The following is a 21,592-nucleotide window of genomic DNA, read 5'->3' as shown; positions in this document are numbered from 1 at the left end:
CCAAGTTGCGCACACAATTAGGGCAAAGGTTCCAGCTGGCCACGCAAACCCCCTCCATGTATCCACCCACCTATGACACCCATATGACTCCTCAAAGTGCACGCCCACATGCTCTTATCTCTTTCTTTTACTCCGCCTGAAGTCCTCCTCTTTTCTCTATGTACCAGAATGAATGTATAAATATTGTACTCTGTGAATAAACTTCAGATGACGACCCTTCCTGAACCTTAGTGGTGATGGAACCCGATTCTCCCTTAACTGCAGTTATTGAAATAAAGCCCTTTTGAATCGGACACCAGGGACTCTGCCTCTCATTTTATGCATGACCCTTTGTTTAAGTATAGAAATTATGACAGGGTAATATTTTATTTACCACAGATGGACACGCACACCGCCGGACGATAATGGTTGTCTAGGTCTTCTAGAGCGTTCTTGAAGACGTCATTATCCGTGTCTGGTCTTACTGATCGCACGATGTTCGCGAACACACGTACCCCCTCCGGGCCCAGGTTATGCAGTAGTAACCTCTTCTTCCTAGCGCTGGGGAATGGCTTGCCATTCTCATCCTCCAAGGCTTCCACATAGTTTTTGAAATACTCCCTCCAGTCCTCCCACTTCATCAGGGGTTCACCTGGTCTGGGTAGGAAGGGGATGGGCGCTGTTAGTGATGTCATTTGGTTGCTCATTCTGGGCGCTGTTCCCGGTCTTCCGTCTCGGTTCCCCGGGCTGCCTGGTGTGTTGGGATTTCCTTCTCTGTCTGAATCGTCTCCCTGGCTTTTGGGACTGCCAGGTGCACTGGCACTTCTACCTTGTGTGGTGCTGGGGAGGTGTGCTTCTCCTTCCTCCCTATCACTGTCCCTTTTTCCGCCAGGGTATCAGCTGCGTGCCCCTCTGCGCGCTGTGCTGGCTATTACCTGCGCTTTATGGTTTGGGGCCACGTGTTTGCTGGTAGCTGGGTTCATGCGCTGCTGCCACGCTCTCTTGTAAATAGCGCTGTGAATCTGGGCGTGCTCACATGTGGTGCCCTTCTCAACAGTCTCTGACCTGCTTTGTTCCTTGTTTCTTGTAGCTGCTCCTCTCTTGTTGCTGTGTAGGGGTTGGTGGGGTGATCCCAGTCCTCGTTGCCACTGTAATGTCCTTAGATTCTTCCCCCACAGAGAACAGGATGCCAAGGTGAGTAGAACAGTGTTTTTATTGTCATTAACAAATACGCTATACATGAGAGCGCCGAGCGTCTAATCTGGCCAAGCTCCGGTCGCTTCTCCGTTCGTTTCTCTTCGCGCTCTTTCTGTCCTCCTCTGCGCGCATGCGCCAACGTTCCGCTCTTGCTCCGGCGCGCCGCATCATCACGTCGGGCGCCGGAGACTAGAGCGCAACACCACAGGTGGGACTGCCAGACAATTTGAAACTGCTGCAGTGTTTGAGAGACACCCAAGCCATAAGCAATAGATTAAAACACAATCAGTGGGCTAGGAAATAGACACCTCTTCTTGCCCTGATACCAGCACACGCACCAGTTTCTGTGCAATTAATAAATATCATTTAAATACCGTGAAACACCCTCCTGGCCTACTCATGCACAGTTAATGCCCTGATCCTGCTTCAGTTGGACCCTCGACTTGGGAAAAGATCTCATGGATGACACATGGTGTACTGCTAGAAATAACTGTATGGTTCATGGTCTGTAATAAACGCATCAACTACGCTAACCTGTGTGTTTTGTGAGCCCAAAGCAGCAATTATACTCCACTTAAACTGGCTGAAAATCCGAAGTGCTAGATACTACCTGTTATGCTGCCCGACGAACTGCGACCGCATAATTGCAAGGGCTATATGTCACACAGAGGTCGATCTCAAATAGGAACCAGGGCCCTGCTGCCCAATCCCCCTTAACTAGGGCGCAGGCGAATAATATGGCTGGAGAAGGACCAACCGAACTAATGACCGTTAAACTAGACGCATTACTTACTGCAGTGGAAAGACTGAATAAAGCACTAGACCAAACCCGTGCCTCGCTAGGAGACAAAATTGATAAGGTGTCTATCGACTTGAATCTACTACGCGCAGACCATCGTAAATTGGTAGATAGAACACAGTGACAATGGCAGAGATCCTACCATGAACAGCAGCCATGGACAGGCACATTAAAGACCTTGAAGCCAGGATGGATTTCTTGGAAAACCGCGCCGAGGATGCAGAAGGGTGGTCGAGGCGCAACAATGTTCGCGTGGTAGGCCTTCTGGCTTCGAGACCTGCTTCCAGCAGATGAACTTTCCCCTCATTTCATAATTGAGAGACCACACAGAGTCCCAGCTAAACTTCCATCTCCGGGAGCCAACCTCAGACCACTACTGATCTGAGTATTGAATTATAGAGATAGAGACACTATCTTCCAGGAAACCAGAAAACTGCAGAAGATCCAAGTAGGCAATAGTACCATCATGTTCTTTCCAGGCTTCATGGTGATGGTCCAATGACAAAGGTCCTCCTTTATGGCAGTGAAACGCCGGCTCCGACAATAGGAACTAAAATATTCTCTGCTATTCCCGGCTAGACTCCGAGTGGAAGCAATTGGCAAAACACATTTCTTTAATACCCATGAGGCAGCAAGTGAATGGCTAGACACATGGGAATCTGCAGGAGGTAATTCAGTCCCCAATGGTGCAGGAGCATCCTACTCTAAGAGCCAGATGGACAACTGCAAAAAAGAACGAAGGCTCAACAAAGACCCTAAGGCACAATCTCTCAGACAAAGAGAGGAAAAAATGCAACAAAACCAGCACAAAGCCGTACAAACAGCTGCAGAAATCACTGGAGGATCGGGCGAGCTGTCATCCGAATCTGGCATGCAGGACAGAGACAGTGACGAGGAATTATCCGACGGAACTCTTTACTCATAAGATTTAGAGGTCCTTCCGAAGATTACCCCCTCAAACTGCAGATGATGTATATTAATTTCTGACTTTTTCCCTTCGGACTTTGATGATTGCAAAAGAACTGATGTACACGCAAGTACAAAAAATCTGATGTCTATTTGGAACTACTATATACCACGAGCAAGTAGTGCAGATAACATATGACTGTTAGCCGGACACCTGCCAGCATATATTACATAGGCAAGATGTACAAACCAGACTCATTGACAACACTAGGCCTCAGTTGACGCCTTAATTATTGGAACCTGAAGGGGAGATACGTCCATTCATACATTGTATTGATAAGTATATTATGCCTATAGCGCAATCCCCCTTCACATCAGCAAAATGTTGTTTGTAATAATTACAGTTTGGACGATTGCTAGTTGCATTATCGCCCTTTTGGTATTTCGTGTTCTAGTTCAATATGTTTATGCCATCCAATGCATACTGAGTCAATACGACTGCATTACTGTAAACATGACTGCTCAACAACAATTGTTCATTAGTATACTTGCCCTATCATCAAACAGAACCCCCACACAACACGCACACTATGCCCTTACCAATGTAGCTAAAATATGTCCTGATCAAAATATGCACATTGAATATTAGAGGGGTTCATTGCCCCTCTCACAGTTACTTAATCTACTCATATCTCAAGAGACACCATGTCCAGATCGCACTTCCCCAAGAGACACACTTAGCAGGGGCAGAGGTCAAACATTTACAGAGGAGATGGAGGGGACAGCTATATGCCACAGGTTACTCTGCATACCCTAGGGGTGTGCTGATCTGGGTCTGACAGGGTACCCCCCTTCGTGTAGAAGACGTATTGAATGACATGGAAGGCAGATATGTTATAGTATGAGGCAGACTCGATGGCTATTATTGCATCAATCTACGCCCCCAACACTGAACAAGCGGTATTTCTAGATGCCCTATCGAATACTTTCCCAATGTCCTCAGCGGGGACTACAATAGTGTATTAGATGTCACTTTAGACCGTATCTTTCCCCCATTGCCTGGTGCACCCACAACAGCTGCTATGAAAGCGTTGAATAACTGGACCTTGCAGGGCGCTTAATAGATGCTTGGTAACGCAGGAACCCAGGCGCAAAGTATACTCCTACTATTCCGGAGCACATGGATTACACATTAGACTAGATAGGATACTAGTATCTGAAGACCTCCTACAGACTATTACAGAATCCCAGTGTTTACGGAGAACCCATTCGGTCCATAACCCACACACTCTCCAGATCAATTGGAACGTGGGTATACCCCCGATACAGAGATGGAGGTTACAACCAGACACACTACTGGATGCGGTGTACCGAGACTCAGTGGGAGAGGCATTAGGACAATACTTTGAAGAAAATATATGATCAGCGTCCTCACCATTGATAGAGGGGGACGCGTTCAAAACAGTCATTAGAGGACACTTTATAGGTACACAGCAGGAATGCACAAGCAAATAGAGAAAGAGCTCACAGCCTTAGAGAAAGAGCTAGCAGTGCATGAACACAACACACTTACGGGATTGACTAAACATTTGACTGAAAAGAAAAAGACACGTGCACTTACTGGAAAGGCTTTGTTGTCTTAAGTATGCAGCACATTCAGCTCGTACACATCACTCGGGTGACACAGCTGGCCGACTCCTTGCATGGCTGATCCGAACAAGAGATACCAACTCGCCGGTTACCTCGATCCACTCCACACAGGACAACACATTATATACACAATGAAACATATATTGGGAGTTCACCACTCACTATACTCTCCTCTATAAAACTATAACCCTTGCCATGCCTGAAGACGTTCAGGAATACTTAGCAGATAGTCATATTACCACAGAATATGCCCAAACAATGACAGGAGCTGGCTGAACTTATCATTTTAGATGAGATACGAGCTAGTATTAGTGCACTGCCGACTGGTAAAACACCCGGACCAGATGGCGTACCAGAGGAGGTCTATAAAACTTATTTAGATACACTAGCAACCCAGCTTAAGAAAGCCTATGACGCCTCACTGACTGACTCTACACTCTCAGATACGAAAAATGAAGCACAACTGATTTCCCTTCCTAAGCCCAGCAGAGATCCATTAATATTGGGTTCCTATAGACCGCTAGCGCTCCTTAATACTAATTATAAGATCCTAGCATCAATATTAGCCTCGCGACTAGCACCACTGGTGAGATCATTAGTGCACACCGACCAAAACGAGTTTGTCCCCACTAGGAGTACGCCTCTTAACATACGTAGACTCTTCCGGGTGCAGCATTATGGCACGGGTATCTGGCCTCGCTCAGGCGGGATGATACTGGATCTAGAAAAGGCTTTTCAATTCCTTGGAGTGGCCGTATTTGTTTACAGTGTTGCAGGGTTATGGCCTAGATGGCCCATTTTTACATATGATCAAACTACTGTACATGCAGACTTCCGTCAGGGTGTGGATGGGACAGTTGATATCAGACAAGATAGGGATACACCGAATAGCAGACAGGGATGCCCCCTCTCGCCACTCCTTTTTTCATTGGTGATGGAACCGTTGGTGACACGACTTCATCAAGAGGGGGAGGACTGGGGTATCCAGCTGGGAGATGGCCTGCATGCCGTCTCACTTTATGCAGACGATTTTTTAATTTATCTACAAGATCTACATAACATACTTTCCTCCCTTGCGGACATTCTTAGAAACTTTGGAAAGGTATCAGGGCTGAAAGTAAACTGGTCAAAGTCGTGTCTTTACCCCTTCAGGGAAGAAACCGCAGATCCCAACTTTTACATTAACAACTCTCTCTTTTGCTGGTAGCCGAACACTTACCGGTATCTGGGCATATTTATACACCGCAATCCTGTAGATATATTGGAGGGGAACCCAATCAGAGCTATGGCTGCTATACAAGCGCAAATCAAATTTTGGAAAACACTACCATTGAATGTAATGGGCAGAGTGGCCTTGAGCAAAATGGTGGTACTACCCACATTACTTTATTACTTCTCTAATCTACCAGTTTATGTCCCAGCCAAAATATTTCAGGAATTGGAACAACTGCTTCGAGGACTTATTTGGAATACAGGCCGCCCTAGGGTAGCACTTTGGAAGCTTTATGCTCCCACTGATAGGGGAGGATTGGCAGTGCCAAACCTGGAATTATACTACTTGGCAGTGCAGTTACAATGGGTGGCACAGTGGTTTGCAGGTCATAACCTTGTTGATACAGGGGGGGCGTGGCTAGCTGGCCAACATGGCGGACGGAGTTTGCTAGTGCTCCGATGCCGCTGGGGGAGAAACGATCCTGTCGCCCACGCCGAGGGGCCGATTCAGTCTGAGTGCAGCTGTGTCCTACAGATCCTGCACCCCGCCTGCCTCGCTGCAAATCCTGGGGCTCTGGCGGCTGGTGCCTCGGAGTTACGCCGTGGTCGGGGGTGAGGCCTGGTGTCACGCTGCGGACCGGGGGACTCGAGTAGCAGCGGTGCCCGGAGGACGAGGGCTGGAAGGTGGCGGCGCGCCGGGGGCCCCGTGACCGGAAGTGCACCCCTGGATCGGGAACCCCGACCCCGCGACAGCCGAGAAAGGCAGGCGACACCCTGCGACCCCGGGTGCCGGGGGAAAGGACGGAGACTGCGGACGGCCTTGAGCGGCGGACTGAGGCGCCGGAGTGCTGTGACCCGTGTGTTCCCGCCGGCTGAGCTACCCCCTGCCCGCGAGGGCCGAAGGTGAGAGGTCCGGGGAGGTGCGGAGGGGCCAGGTGTGGCGCTGCTGCCCCACATCCAGCTGAGGGCGGACTACATTCGGCAGGGACCCCTGGACTGAGGAACGGGTCCGGCCGGGACGCCCTGATAGCCCGGCTGCAGCGAGGTGGTGTCTGGGCCTCCCCCTGGGGCGAGCTGGAGACTGGGACGCCTGGAGGGGAGCTGATCCTACCCCCGGAGCGACATAACTACTCCATTGCCGGCTGGGCCCCAATCACGAGGCACCGGACCGGTGTGGCTGATCCGGACGGGGTGGCACCCACTAGATCCTGCTGCTGTTCTTGGGCCCTTGCTGTGAGCTGGCAGGAGAGAGAAGGAGATAGCGCCTCAGGGTGAGCGGCGCTGCGGTGGGCCCCGACGCCCCTATTAGCTGAGCCCCCCCCCCCCCCCCCTTAACAGGGCCAAGGCGGCCTTCGCCGGCTACCCCAGGTAGTGGATGCTGGGGGCGACCTGCAGGGGGGCAACAGACGAACCTCGGACGGCTGGAGATCGCCTGCGGACGCGACCCTACCGCCGTCTGGACACCGGGCGCTTAACATGGGGCGCAAAGGCTTGAAGAACGCGGAGGGCAAGGAGGGGCCAGGCGTGGGCCCTGCTCCAGGTGTGAACCCCGGGGGCTCTGCGCCACTGACGCTGGCTTCCACCCTTTCAGAGAGTCAGCAAGGTGATAAGCTGGACCTTATACTTAAAGAGATCAGGGACTCCAGAGCTGTGATGGAGACGCAGATGGGTACCCTCACCACTAATCTCTCCTTGCTTAAGGCGGACCATGAGAAATTAGCGGACAAAGTGGAGGATCATGGTCTGTCGCTGGCTGAAATTGCCCCGGCGGTGGCGGAGCACACGGACTCTATCCAGCTGATTCAGCGTCAAGTCAAGACCCTGATGGACCGCGTGGAGGATGCGGAAGGGCGTAATCGACGCAATAACATCCGCGTTATTGGCCTGCCGGAACGAAGCGAGGGATCCCGTCCGGCGGAGTTCATGGAACAATGGTTCCAAGATAACGTCGCCCCTGAAGGCCTTTCACCGTTCTTTTGTGTCGAGAGAGCCCATAGGATCCCAACAGGACAACCTAAACCGGGCCAACCGCCAAGACCGCTCATTGTCCGGATCCTGAATTACCGGGACAGAGACATGCTGTTGAACCAGGCCAGAATAAAATCGGTCATACCGTGGGAGAATAAAAGAATATCATTATACCCAGACTACACCACTCAAGTGCAAAAACAACGGTCATCATACTATGAGGTGAAACAGAAACTCCAAAAGGCGAAGTTACGGTATGCCTTACTGTTCCCTGCGCGCCTGAAGGTGATCCATGACAAGAAAACTCACTTTTTCGAAAGTCCCACAGATGTGGAAGAGTGGATGGAGGTGATGGACATGAGGAACGGCTGGACCCAACACAGGATTCTACGGATGCTGAGTCCAAAGTTGGCCAGAATCAGGAAGACAACGGGGACGGCGCCCGACGCACTCACCCAAGACAGCGTAAACCGACTGCCCATCAGCAAAAGCAGGGACAGATGGAGGCAGTGGCAGCGGTGGGCACCTTCAGGGAGGACCGGGAGACAATTCATACGGATACCGAAGATAGCACAGTCCACTCGGACTCGGACAATAGTATGGTCCTGTTCCCGACGGTGACACCTGGAACCGCGGACGATCTCATGGACAATGCCCAAGAGTAATATCTCCTGTGGACTGGACCTAAAAAGCTTGAGTACACCACAATATCCTTTTATGTGCAGATTGGGGGGGGCGGTGGGGGGAGGGGGAGAGAGATGGACTGTGTTTGCTCTGGCAATATGGGTGGCCCTTCTCTGATGGCGGACACTACGTGCCCCACCCTTGGGTGGGGTGGGAGCCTCGGGTGTGAAGACTGCGAGATATGAACCCTGTATCTCCTATGATCCTGTGGCGCTTGGCAGCTGTTCACTGGCTGCACCAGTATGGGGCCACCCCTGTATTTTCCCCCCCCCCCCCCCCTGCCCCCTTCCTCTTCCCCCCCCCCTACCACGAGATGTGGCTACACTTGTCGAATAATGCTGATGGAACTCTCCCAGCGGCGCCGTTGAGCCGGCGGCTTGATCGGACATGGCACTAAGGACACGGCCAGAGCTTGACCGACCCCCCACTAGCGTATGCAACGTTATCTGTTTTATTATGTTATACAGTTTATTGTTCGGCACAGCGGAGTTCAGAGGCTGCGCCTCCACAGTTGGGGTTTGGGATAGGGTGGGTACTGTCTCCTGGTTGACACGGGCGAGTCACTCACTGGGACATATGGGAACACTCATTGCGACACCTACACGGGGTTATGGCTGACGTACAGGGTAGGTATAGGCTGGTCACCTGGAATGTGAGAGGGCTGGGGGCAGTGCAGAAGAGACACAGGGTGCATGCTTTCCTGCTGCGACAAAAGGCACATATAGTGTTCTTGCAGGAGTCACACTTGACACACTCCGAAGCACTCCTGCTGCGGAAGAAATGGAGAGGCACTGTATTCTCTACCACGTACTCTGCATTCTCCAGAGGGGCCACGATATGGGTACGTCATGGTACTCCTTTTGTGGAACTGGAGAGGCGGACTGACGACCAAGGACGCTACGTACTAGTGAGAGGTACCCTAGACGGGGAAGTGGTAGTGCTGGGCAGCATCTACGCCCCGAATTTCGACCAAGATAAGTTTTTAGCTAAGATGGGCCGGGCTCTGGCGGACTGGGCGGACGTCCCCTGGATCCTGGGAGGTGACTGGAACATGGTCTTAGACGTGACCCTTGATAGGTCACACCCCCCCCTTCAGGCAGCGGGAACACATAAACTATCTGAATTGTTTGGAACATGGCTTCGGGGCTGGGGATTGGTTGACACCTGGCGCACATTGCACCCGACACATAAAGAATATTCATACTACTCCCCTGTACACCACCTGCACACCAGACTGGACAGATTTGTATGCTCCAGCTCCCTCGCGGCCAGATGCGACGCAGCAGATTATCTGGCTAAAACGTTCTCGGACCACCGGCCGTTGACACTCGACCTACACTGGGGTAGAATACCCTCGCCTGTCCCTACCTGGAGGCTTAACCCTGCGTTGCTTGCGGATGGCCCGTTTCACTCATATATAGCTGAGGCCTTAACTGGCTACTTCGATACAAACTGGGACTCTGCGTCCTCGAACTTAGTGGTGTGGGACGCAATGAAAACCGTAATTCGGGGGGCTGCTATAGGCCGCCTGGTGGGAGCCAGACAGGAGATTCATAGTAAACTGTGCGAGGTAGAGACGCGGTTAAGTGACCTGGAAAACGCGGTGGGGCAGGACCCTGACCGCCGACCGGATCTGCAGCAGTGTAATATCGAACATGCTGAACTACTGGAGACCCTGAGGGTGATGGACTACGGAGCCTATTTGAAACGGCAACAGTCAGAGGCAGATAGGTCCGGTGCTCTGCTCGCCCGGCTGGTCCGGGATGCCCCTGAGAGCCCTACAATAACGTCTATCCGGAACGCGGCAGGTGATCTGATACACACTCAAATGGGTATTAATACTGTGTTTAAGACACACCTGGAGACCCTCTATGCTCCCCCCTCTGTCGAGGACAGGGACGAAATGACGGAATTCCTGGATGACTTGACGCTCCCAGTGCTGGCCCCGGGAGTCCAGGCGGCTCTAGCCGGGCCTATAACACAGCAGGAAATAAAGGTAGCGATCCACTCACTTAACCGGGGTAAAACCCCGGGTATGGATGGCCTACCAGGGGAATTTTATCAATCATATACTGATGTGTTGGCCCCTGTTCTGGAGAAAATATACCTCACTGCGTACGAGGCTGGCCATCTCCCGGCTACCACCATGCAGGCCTTGGTGATTTCGATCCCGAAACCCGGTAGGGACCCTCAGGATGTAGGTAACTACAGGCCCCTCTCTATGCTCTCCACGGAGTATAAGATTCTCAGTAAAGCTATTGCCTTGAGGATCCAACATCACCTCCCTGGCCTGATCCATACCGATCAATGCGGCTTCCTCCCGGAGAGGAGTACCTCCCAAAACTCGAGGCGACTCCACGCCCTCATGACAACTACACCCCACAATCTGCCACACGCGGGCTGCATAGCCCTAGACCTCCGTCAGGCGTTTGACTCTTTGACGTGGAATTTCATGTTCGAAGTCTTACACCGCTTTGGTTTCCCGGAAGCCCTGATCAAATGGATCCGTTTATTATATACGGGTCCGACGGCCAGGGCGCGCACAGGAAGGCACACTTCGGACAGTTATGGAGTCCACAGGGGCACCCGTCAGGGCTGCCCATTGTCGCCACTACTGTTTGTGTTGACGCTGGAGCCCCTGGCTATTGCGCTTCGCAACAGAGCTGCGGAGGACGGCATACCGGTGGGGGGCACCGACCACATGACTTCAATATATGCCGACGACATCCTGGTGTTCCTCCGAAACCTGCGGGGAGACCACTCGTCTCTGGCGGATATCTTCAGGCGATTTGAGGACATATCTGGGCTGGCTATAAATCCAGGGAAATCCCTGGGCTTCTTCTTTCGAGATGGCCAACGACCTCCCCTCATACAGTTCGGGGCCTACGACATACAAGTGGCACCGACCACGTTCAAGTATCTTGGAATACAGGTCTACCGGGACCCGGAGGCCCAGATTGACGGTAATATCCGTAAGGCCATTACTGGCATACGAGGTAGCGTGGGATTCTGGACATCCTTGCCCCTATCGGTAATGGGACGAGTGGCGGTCTCGAAGATGGTCCTCCTTCCCCGCATTCTGTATTATTTTGTGAACCTACCGGTTCTGCTGCCGCGTCAGATATTTACCTCACTGGATACATTATTGATCACCCTTATCTGGGGCTCGGGGAGGAGGCGGATCAGCCTTAAAAAACTGCAACTACATACTAGGCAGGGCGGACTGGGAGTGCCGGACCTGCGCAGTTACTACTACGCCAGCCAACTCCAATGGCTGACCCGATGGGTGGGGGGCAGGGACTTGCATGAGATCGCTTACACGGAGGACAAACTGGCGCGGGGAGACCTGCACTCCCTCCTCTTGCCCAATGCTAGAATTCCTGGGGACTGCCACCCCCTCCTGCACGTGGCCTTGACCTGCTGGAAGAAAGCGCTGTCGTACTCGAATGGGACCCCCCCATATGCAGACAACATACCACTACTGGGACTCCCGACACCGCAGGGGACCTTAACACGGCGCAGATTGCGACCCTGGGCGGAGACAGGAGTGGACAGGGTGGGAGACCTGTTCGGCGATGACACCTTGCTGGAACATGACTCATTTGTGCAGGCCACGGGAGCACCTTCACGCTTCTACCTACTGCACGCCTCGGTGACGCACTATGTCAGACGGGCTTGGGCCCCGCAAAGGACGAAACCGGAACAGCATGAATTAGTACATCTCTTACACTACATGGGAGCGGGGAGACACCTAGTGAAATGGCTATACACTGGCATCAGGGAACATGTACCTTCACCGATTGCTACACTTAGGGAGTCCTGGACTGCAGACTCAGGGGAAGACATTACAGACGGGGAGTGGAAAATTATTTTAGGCCATCATAGACGGGTGTCTAGGAATGTTAAGTTTCAGTTCATACAGGCCATGGTTCTCCACAGAGCTTACCTTACTCCCCAGAGGCTGCATCGGATGTTCCCTGCCACCGCACATTGCTGCCCGAGATGTTACCAGGATGAGGCACATATTCTCCACATGCTGTGGACATGCCCGAAGTTACACTCTTACTGGGGAACGATCAAACATACACTACACTCCATAACAACACTCCGAATCCCTGAGGGAGCGTTACCATGCCTGTTGGGGAATAGAAAGCGGCCCAAGACATGCAAGGCACAGCTGAGGTTTACGGACCTGGCACTGGTGCTGGCGATCAGGGTGCTCACCATGAGATGGAAGTCACCCAGGGCCCCGCAGATAGAAACGTGGCGCAGCGACTTGCTGAAGTGGGGCAAGGCAGAATCCGCGGCGCTGCGAGACGAGGAGAGCAAGGGCCTGCGCAAATATCCTATAGCTCAGGATTGGGACTTAATGATGGTAGACCTGGAGGAGATAGACCTGGACTGCTCGGGAGGCCCGGTGGGATGAACTCGCAAAGATGGCGGGAGGGGGACGAGGCCTACAGGGCACCAATGTGACTCACATCGGCTAGACCAGACCTACGGCTTTTACCACTTCAGACACACATAGTGCCACCTTGACCCGGGATGTGGAGTGTACGAGTGAGGACGACCAGGAGACAGGGGGTGGGCGGGCGGTTGGGGAGGAGGGGACAGTTGGGGTATGCTACTTACGACGGACACAATCCTGGAGGGTACGGAGTACATATGGGAACCATCCTGGGGATGCTCTGATAAGCAATTTGAAACTGAAATGCACTGATCCCACAAGCTTCTGGGTTTGAAAATGGAAAAGACTGATGTATGTTACGATAAGAAAATGTACAGAAATGTAAGACATCCTGTAACAGTCACGAATAAAGAGTTTAAAAAAAAAAAAAAAAAAACCTTGTTGATACAGCCCCGTTGCAGCCTCCTGGGTCCCAGTCCCAGATATATCACGTATTCCACCCATTCGACCGACCTATGTGCCCCTCGCAAACTTGTTTAAAACTGGCCAGTGCGGTTATAGGAGAAGCCTCTACCTCACCAGACATGTGGTGCTATGCGTCCCAATAATTTCTCTTCTGGGGACCCCCAGAGGACGCCTGGGCACTCATGCAGGAACACTTGTGCACTGGCATGCAGCTGAGTTGCATTCTTTGGGAGACCCATATGTTGATAGGACATTGATACCGTTTGAAACACTTGCGGAAGACAATGACCTACTGGCGGTTCATTTCCTGCTGCACGCCTCTGTTAAGAGAGCACTCGAAGTGGCCTGGGGAGACATTGGTGTGGAGCCAAAAATGCATTTTTTGATTCAATACGTACACATGATGGGTAATGGATCACATATAATACATTGGCTGGTGGAGGCATTACTTACACACATGATTAAACCGCTGACCACCCTACGCCTGCGGTGGGAGGAAGACGGGGAATCCGTGGACGGATCGTGAGTGAGAGACTATATTTGCTAATCCCACGCGTATACCGAGAAACTCCAAATTCCGCCTCATACAAACATATATCACACACAGACCATATCTCTCACCAGTTAAATTAAATCATTATTTTCACATGACTACCTCTGCTTGTCCCCGCTGTCACCAGACTGATGCTGACTTTTTACACATGATGTGGTCATGCACATCGCTAAGCATGTTTTGGCAGGAGGTAGTGGAGGAGATAGCGAGGTGCACTGGGAGACCACCTCTACGATCATGGGAAGAATGCATACTTGGGTTTTACCATAGGTCAAAAAAGCACAAAGTCACGGTGAGATTCACAGATTTAGGCCTCATAGTAGCCAAACGCTTAATAACGAAAAGATGGAAACGCGCTGAACCTCCATTAATACACAGCTGGGAAAATTCACTTATAGTATGAACACAAGCTGAGAGTACGTCGCTACACAGGGAGGTAATAGCAGGGCTGCGCAAATACCCCATTGCGCAATATTGGGATACTATGCTTGTGGAAATAAAATATGTAGACAAAGATAGTGAGTCCAACTCCCCACATACAGACATTGAGCAGGACCTGTATGATAGACACCAGTTGCCCTCACAGCCTAGCCCTGCACTTGACATCACGTTGTCATGACTTCAGATAAGGACATGATAGACGCAAAGAATTGTTAACAAGACAAATACAGTTCTGTAACGTGCATGCCAGTTGAGAGGGGAACAAACAAGATGGTGATGGTTGCGCTATGGATTACTAAGAGAAATGCAGTCACCTTGTTTGACTGCTATGACCCAGCTGCAAAGACTTGACGATGGTCTTTTTTCTTTTTCACTGTCATCTCTTTTATTCTTATCCTTGTTTATTTAAATTTTCCTTTCTTTGGTTTAAAAATAAAAGTTGGATTACATTTGCGTTTCAGTATGTTGCTACATTGAGAAATGTGATACAAGAACTGTGAAATATATGTCACACGGGTGAATAAACAAACAACATTCTTGGGGACAGGCCTACTTACATAGCGGACAGTATACAACACATCAGTATAATTGATCATACACCAGGTATTCACCACCAAATACAACTGTCATGCACAATTGTATAAGGAACTAACACATTAATCTTACCTATGCTGTTATATACTCGCTACTTACAAATGACTCTGTAGAAAATTGTGTATACCGTTATTGTGAACACTAACATGCCCTTATCCCTCATGTATTATGTTTACTCATATCACCTCCTACCACTGTATAAATACGAAAAATGCAAATAAAGAAATTTAAAATAAAAAAACAACCTGGCTTTATCCATGTTTCTTTTGGTGCAGGTTTCTTAACCTGTACTACACATAGGTTTGGACAGATGGGCTAGAATACAAGAAACAAAATCAGGTAATTTTTTGGTAGATGCCCCTTGTGGTGTATCTGCTACATTGCACTATAAAGTGCTAAGACCATCTTCTTCTATTACAGGCTTCTAATACAGTAAATAGATGTGGGGAGGCAGATAGGAGCATGAGCAGAAAGACTAAGTACATATATGATAGACTAGCAGCCCACCCTAGCGTTGCCTTGGGCAGAAAGGGGCTGGGGCAGCATTTGAGGCTTGCGTGCACTTCTGCCCCTGGCCCCTCCCGCCCCCTCACGCCGCGGCCCCCTCCCGCCCGTGTCCCGGAGATCCTTACCTCAGCCGCCGGTCCTGCTCCAGGCAACCCGCCCGCACAGGCCGCCACTCTCCAGGCGCCCCGCCCGCACAGGCCGCCACTTTGCACAGCAGCAAGCAGGGCCGCGGCCGTCCTCCCAGCAGGTCACGATCTTCGGCGCCATTTCCGGAAGTGTTGCCAGGGAGCGCAAACGCAAATGATGTCATCACGCAGACGTCGCGGCCGGCGCTACTTGCAAGGGACTACTTTATTTTTATTTCGAAATTTTTTAAACAACGTATATTTTTTATTTTTAATAGCCAATGTCCTTCTGCTTGCCCTGAGGTGTTCAACGATGTCTTGGGTGTTTTGATTGGTGGTGTACTTTTCGAGTTTACCTGGCTCAAAGGTTTGTGTTCTCTCTTTATAATAGTAGTATAGAATTCCCCTGTGGGGAATCTTATATGCTGTAATATAACAACCTGCTAAATCCATCTTTTCTTCTATTGCAGGTTTCTACAACAATATTACACATAGATTTGGAGAGGTAGTGAGTGCAAGCAGAAAGACCAGGTACCGGCATTGCAGATGTGACTTGTGGTACATCTTGTTCATTATTATATAACAACCTACTTTATTCTCCTTTTCTTCTATTGCAGGCTTCTAAGCTAATACTAAACATAGATTTAAACAGGAAGAGAGTACAAGCAGAAAGAACAGGTAATTATTTGGTAGATTTCTCTATTGGTGCATCTGATATAGTGTAGTTCAAACAACCAGCTTTAACCATCCTTTCTTCTATTGCAGGCTTATCAGGCAGTGCTACATATAGATTTGTAAGGGCCCATGTGAGGATAAACAAACAAGTCCACATAATTATTATATACCTAGAGATACCTCTGTACTGTAGTACGGTATAATGAATGAGATTCATAGGCATAGAAGATATTGCAGGCTAAGACCTGTTATCAGCAAAATGTTCAGGCGCAAAGCTGTTGCTTCTTAAGAGGTTGGCACTTCACCACAAATAAAGAAATGCTGCCTTTTATTCAAGCAAGAGTGGATAAAGGAAATTGTGGAGGATGAGACACTGAAATCATGGAACAAGCTTTATTTATGACCACTTAGCACTGTACAAGAAAATACCAGACAACCTGAGGACCAGGAATTATGCCTTTGAGTTTCTTGAAGCCATTGACAGCATGATAAGCTCTGAAGCCATTGTAAAACTTCACAATGCTTGATATTGCACATTGATAATGGATGATAGCACTGACATTTCAATCACCAAATGCTCCTCCTGTGCTTCACGTTCAGATCTGCAACATGGAAACAGCACAAAGCAATGTTTAGGGGAATATTAAAGATGAGCACTTGAAATGCTGAGGCTATCTTTTAAAGTTGTGAAAGACTTCTACAGTGCCAATGAATAGGAACTCATGAAAATGGCCATGTTTACGTCATTTGGTGCATCATGTATAATGGGAAAAAACAATCATGCTGCTACCCGCCTCACCAAAAAAAATCTACATCTAGTTGAGCAGCATTGTGTAGCCCACATAGAAGATTTGGGAATTGATGACGCCTGGAAGAAGGTGCTGATGATCAAAGAAATTGAGATAATTTTGAGGACAGTCTACACTATGTTCTCCAGATCTCCTGCAAGGAAGTCCAAGCTGGACAAAATTGCTCCAATAACTGAATCCAAAGTGGTATCATTTCGAACACTTAATGAAGTGCAGTGGCTTTAAAGGCATTTTGCAATAAGTGCTCTAATACGTAATTATGAGGTTTTACTCAAGTACTTTGAGTATGAGAGCATTTTGGAAAAGGATCCAGGTGCTAAATATTGCTACAAAAAGCTGTCTAATGTCAACTAACATATTTCCCTTGCAGCACTGAATGACATTCTAGCTAAACTGTCCTCTTCGTTCAAGCTGTTTCAAAAAAGCTTGTTGACCACTGTTGAAGCGGAAGAGTATGCCTGAGCTAACATTGGCCAAATTAAAGGATAGTACTTGAGCAATACAGTCTTTAGGAGGAGCACAGTAAGAAATATACTTACTTTGTAGAGGGAAGATAGAGAGTTTGGCAGTGGGCCTCTTTTGTCTTTTGTTTCACTTCTCTGTGAGAGCATATGCAACAAAGCTTCCCTCTGGATGAACTGAAGGAGTGGGCAAGCTTCAAATTCTAGCCAATAGCAACACAATCACAATTTGACTTTGGGACTGAGAATGTACAGACTTATGGAATACTATAAGAATATCTTGGTCCCAGGAGATTGTGAAACACCTTAAGATGTTGGTCACCAGTATAGAAAATAAAAGCTTGCTGTGACCGACTATGTAAAAAGTGGATTGTTTACAACATTTCAAGACATGGTGAAATTTTGTTGCGCGCACTGCATCGCATTTGGTGATGCAGTGCAAGCAACGAAATTTGTTTTATTTATTTCTATGTTTACTTACCTGTTAAACTCCGTAATCCATACATTACTACCCCCCACCCTGCCCCTCCCCCACCCCATGTCACCGCCCTGCTGGAACTCCTACTGCCGACCGCGGCTGATGCCGAGTTCCTCATGGGTACACAGAGAGTCCCTCGATTTTCAATCAAATTCTGAAAAAATGTTTGGAGACTTTGGTTATGCCATGAAATTCGGTCTTGGTTCAGTACGTTGATGACCTATTGGTGGCATTAAAGACACGAGAAGCTTGTTTTATGGACACAATAGCTTTACTGAACCATTTAGCAGAAGGAGGACACAATGTGTCTCCTGAAAAATTACAGTTTTGTCGACAAGAAGTTTAATATTTAGGATGCAAGCTAGAAAGTGGAGACAGAAAAGTATAACCAGAAAGAATAAAAGTGATTCGTCAAATGAGTCTACCTAAAACCAAAAAAGAAGTTTGAATGTTTTTAAAAGTGGTTGTATACTGCTGTCAATGGATTAGTGGATTTTCCCTGCTTGCAAAACCTTTAATAAGGTTGACAGGAAAGGATGTGATGGATCCAATTGAGTGGGATGATGAAAGTGAAGAAGCATTCATAAAATTGAGAAGTTGCCTGTGTCAAGCACCAGCATTAGGAATGCCTGACTACACAAAAGAGTTTGCTTTGTTCTTTTGTGAAAGGGATGGTTGTGTACTTTCAGTATTATGACAGAGACACAGATTGTCCTGGCATCCAGTAGCATACTTTTCTGCTACTCTAGATCCAGTGGCTGCGGCATTACCTGGCTGCTTAAAACCAGTAGCTGCTACTTGTGTGAGTCTGGAACAGAGTGAATCAATTGGAACGGGACATCCTATAATGGTGTGAGTGCCACATTCGGTTGAGATCCTTTTAACAAGGACTCGTACACAACATTTGACTCCTAGTCAGCTGACTAACTATGAAAGAGTAATATTGGGTCCCGAAAATGTAAGTGTGATAAGATGCACCATGATAAATCCAGCAACCTTGTTGCCTGATTCCTATTGAGAAGAAGTGAAAGAGGAAGTTGATCATGACTGTTTGGATGTGACAGAAATGTGTACTAAGCTCAGACTTGACCCAAATGACGTCCCCTTAGAAGAGTCAGACTTTGTATTATTTGTTGATGGGTCATGCTTGAGAAGGGAGAATGGAGAATTGATGTCTGCTTATGCTGTATGTACTGTAGCAGGTATCATAGAAGCTTCCTGACTAGGAGAAATCACGTCACCACAAACAGCCAAATTGGTTGCTTCAACAAAAGCCTGCAAAATTGGGATTAACCATATTTACGGATAATCAATATGGTTTTGGGGTGATGCATGACTTTGGCCATTTGTGGCTACAGAGGGGATCTCTGACTTCTTCAGGATCTCCTATCAGAAATGGCAAAAAATGTAAAGAACTATTGGAAGCATTGCAATTGCCAAAAGAGACTGCAGTAGTCAAATGTGCTACACATAAGTCAGGAAATGATTATGTTTCACTGGGTAATTGGTACGCTGACCAAGTTGCAGAATTTTGTGTTCAAAATACAATGTCTTTAAACAGAGGGATGGAAAAAGAAGTTACCAAATTGCCAACTAATGTTTTACTCTACCTTTGAAACATGGGACGAAGTTAGACAGTTACAGGAGGAGGCAGACGTAAAAAAGAAGGAACACTGGATCAAATCAGGTTGCACAAGAAGAGCGGATAATGAATTATTAGGCATTATTGGCCTCGAACCTGGGTATGTCCAGATGGTAGGCCAATTAATGCCAGAGAGTTTATTGTCACAAATGGCTTGGGTATATCATGGAACTACACACATTGGGAGGGATGCCATGATTAGACATTTCAGACAAACATGGTATAATCCCAAGTTTAGGGTAATCACAGAGAGTCTCTGCCAGAGGTTTTTGATCTGCAAACAGCAAAATCCAGGTAGGAAAACAGTTGTCAGTTGGGGAAAGATTGAAAAGGCAGAAGGACCATTCACAAGATTGCAACTTGACTTCATTGAGTTGCCACCATGCAACGGTTTGAAGTATGTCTTTGTCATTGTGTGTCTGTTTTCTTGATGGGAAGAAGCTTATCCCACGAGGAGGAATGACAGTCTCACAGTTGCCAAAGTGCTGTTGAGAGAGCTCATTCCAAGATTTGGATTTTCAGTCACTTTGGAATCAGATAGAGGACCTCATTTTAATAATGAGGTAATCAAATTGATTTGTACAGCTTTCAAAATTGAGCAGAAATTACATTGTGCTTATCGACCAGAAGCCTCTGAAGTGGTTGAGCAGCTCAATGGTGGAATAAAACCAAGGTTAGGGAAGGTGTGTGCATCCACTTTCCTGAAATGGCCTTATGCTTTGCCCCTTGTATTGATGAGCCTTAGAAGAATTCCTGACTGAAGAACAGGATTAAGTCCACATGAGATCCTTATGGGAAAAACAATGAGACAAGCATTTGTACCTGGAAACAAATTGATGCATATAACTGATGATCTAGTGTTGGACTATTGTAAAGGACTAGCTGATGTGGTACGTTTTGTGTCTCACCAAGTAGGAGAAGAAGCAACCACAGCACAGCCAAACCAAGCTCTTAATTATTTGTCCTGGAGACTGGGTCTTGGTGAAGAAGCACACAAGGAAAGTGAAAGTGGACAGTTTCAGTTAGAATATCAGAGTGAAGAAGTGTTGCAAAGTCATGAGTAGTGGAAAGAAGAGACACTCTCTTATCCAACAAATGAAAAGCTCTAGTTGAACATCTGAGTCTCAAGAACCCCAAAGGGAAGAATGCAGTTTTCACAGTGAGTTGAGTTGCTGATGCCAATCAAAGTGTAAGTTCATATATAAAAGTGAAGATTCAAGAGCCATAGACAAGGAACTGAACTTTGAAGATTCGAATCAATCGGAGAAGAATCAGAAGTAGTTGAAATTGTTTCAGGAAATAGTGAGTGTGAATCATCTGTTGCTAAAAGACCAATAAGAAAAGAATCTCAAACTGAAAGTATGTTTTGGGCATGGCCCTCTCTGCAGGGTTACCCCAAAACCTTTTGCCTTTACCCTCCACTTTTTTCCGTTTTGCTGACCTTATGATTCTGTTCACTTGATACTGCAAACCAATGCTAAAGTTCTTGTGCTGTCTCCTCTAAACATAGTTAAATTGGCTTACAGCCAAATGGCATATTACATTTTCTTATAAGTCTCCAGTAAAGTGCTACTACATCTACCCAGTGCCTGTAAATTAAATGCCACTAGTGGGTCTGTAGCACTTATTGTCCCACCCACTTAAGCAGCCCTTTAAACATGTCCCAAGTACCCTTGTGTGCAGTTTTAAACTGCTATTTTGACCTGGTGAAATAAACTTTTGGCCAGGTCCAAACTTTCCTTTTTAATACATATGTGACTACTAGGGTAGGCCCTAGACAGCACAGAGTGCAGGGTCAGTGTATCTAAAAGGTTTGACATTTACTTTCAAGTTTTACATGTCCTGGTAGTGAAAAACCTCTAAAGTCATTCCTCGCTTCAGAAAGGCTTACCTCTCCCTTAGGATTACATTGGAGTTGCCTTATTACATTTAGTGAACTGTGACCTCAAAATGGATACAAGTAACTGGGTCATGTTTGGTGATTTTTCAATTGTAATGCAAAATCCTCTCTCGTGATGAAGTCTGATTTTAAACTCCAA

This window comes from Lissotriton vulgaris, chromosome 1_1 (genome assembly GCF_964263255.1).
Source record: "Lissotriton vulgaris chromosome 1_1, aLisVul1.2, whole genome shotgun sequence".
In the NCBI taxonomy this organism is placed as follows: Eukaryota; Metazoa; Chordata; class Amphibia; order Caudata; family Salamandridae; genus Lissotriton; species Lissotriton vulgaris.
The sequence above is the reverse complement of the archived record's forward strand: the minus strand, read 5'-3'. Positions refer to the sequence as shown.